This window comes from Bison bison, unplaced genomic scaffold (assembly GCF_000754665.1).
Source record: "Bison bison bison isolate TAMUID 2011002044 unplaced genomic scaffold, Bison_UMD1.0 scf7180017864033, whole genome shotgun sequence".
NCBI classification, from domain to species: Eukaryota; Metazoa; Chordata; class Mammalia; order Artiodactyla; family Bovidae; genus Bison; species Bison bison.
In genome coordinates this window covers 4,019,288-4,021,346 of record NW_011494605.1, presented here as the reverse complement: position 1 = coordinate 4,021,346, position 2,059 = coordinate 4,019,288, and positions in this window count along the sequence as shown.

Sequence of the window (2,059 nt, the reverse complement as noted above, 5' to 3'; positions counted from 1 at the left end):
CCCCCAGCCTGTGCCGCCGATAGGGCAGCGGCCGCCAGCCAACTGTGCCCGGGAGCCTAGCCGGGTAGCACCGCTTCCTCCCGAGCCGCAGCGCTCCCAGTGACAGTTTCTTTTGTAGCCGGTCCCCCCCAAATCACTGGTCCCTGCTCCCTTCACCCCTACAGACACTTGTGCGTCTTGCCCCTTTCTGGTCTTTTCCTTCCCTCCCTCGCTTCTTTTTTCGCTCAAACAATTGCTGCTTCTGTTGCCGCTGCAGAGACGGTGCCGGTTTCTTCTCCCTTTTTTCCGACCTCATCAGCTTTTTTTGAAAAGAAAAAAATTGAGCGCTTTTTGAGTTGAAAAACCCGCCCCCATTTTAACGGCAGAGTTTTAAGGAGGCTCGGCGGAGTTACAGCACCGCGGGAGCGGGAAGGCCGGGCGCCGCCCACGCCCCGCCCTCCGCCCTGGTGGCGCTCGAGCTCTCAGCCCGGTTCGCCCCGCCCCCAGCCCCGCGCCTTTTCTCCCGCCTCCCGGCTCTCCGCTTCCCTCGCTGTCTCCTGCGCTGGCTCCCACCCGCCAGCCCAGCGGCCAGGCCCGGGCTGGAGCGGCTTTCGGCCCGGCGAAGCCGGGTTTGGCCTCCTTTGGCTGGCGGGCGGAATGGAGGGTGCGACGTGAAACCCCGAGCTGTCCTGAGGCCGGCGGGGCCGGAGGTGGGGAAACGAGGCTTGTTAATTAAGGGTGCGGAGAGCCGCAGGGCCTCGGAGGCTCGGCGGCGCTGACTGTTGGAAGGCAGAGAGGAGGCTGGCGCGGAGCTAGTCTTTCCCCGGCCTTGGCGGGGCAGGCCGCCCGCCTCAGCGCTCCCCGGCCAGGCTCTCGAAATTCGGGAGGCCAGGCCTACCGCTGCCGCCGCCACCTCCGTGGCGCGCTCTGTGCAAACTCGGCCTCTTTTTCTCAGTCCAGCGCTTCGGCCTCGCACCTGCCAGATCAACGCCCAGGGCCGCGGTGGGCCGAGGTGGCCGCGGGGATGGAGGGAGAGACCTGACTGACAGCAAAAAACTGTGCTCAGAAAAAGCAAAAGTCTTTTCTAGACTGATTGTTACGAAAACTAAAGGCATGGTGTAGGTAAGAAATCACGACGAACTCTGAAGCCTTAATGTTCCAGGGACTTGAAACGGAAATATTCCATTTCTTTGGGGAAAGGGAGAAAAGCAATTAACTTTAAAGCCAAAAAAATTTTTTAAAGTAGGTCGTGGGAAGGGTTTTCTAAGAAGGCCATTTGTTTTTGTCAAAGTTCTCTCTGACTACTTTAGATGGGACTTGTTTGGGGTGGGGGAGGGGTGTCTAAATGTAAAGGAATAATATCTTCCCTAATGTTTATTTCAGTCGTCCGAGGCACCAGTTCTCTGTACTTTTACTTCCTTTTTTAGCTATGTAAGATTAATTAATTACTGCTTTCTATATTTTTTGGTCTTAAAAATATCCAACACTGTTGCATGATGCACCCAGTGGGCAAAATGAAACCAAACAAAAAGTGACAGGTGGTCTAATTATTACCGGCCTCTAGCAAGCATATTTTCAAGCAACATCTATACCGAGCTCTTTGAGGTACACTGTAGGTATTAGCAACGAAACACACCAACAACATCTGGATAGTCATTAGCAACAGATTGCCTGGTAGGTAGAGGGAGAGTTCAAACTTTGAACAATCTGGTGGTGTTTCCTTTAACGGAATTGTTAACAGAAAAATAACCAGAGCTATTTTCTTAGGTGACTAAACTTGAAATGTGAATCAAACATGAACTACAACACAAGAAATTAACTCCTCTTGCTTCTTACGTGTATTTAGACATTTCAAATAGAACTTTTAGGATTCCATATATACCAGTAAATACCATAAATAATATAATTTACTTCTGATTATTCTGGGAAATTAATATGTAATCCTTCAGTACAGCTGGAGGGTGTGTGATGATATAGTAGTATTGTTGGCTGATAAGGTAACTGGCATTAATCCAACTTATGAGAGTTGCTGTCTAGCATTTATTATGGTTTCTAAGAGAAGACAGTGTAATAAGGAAGA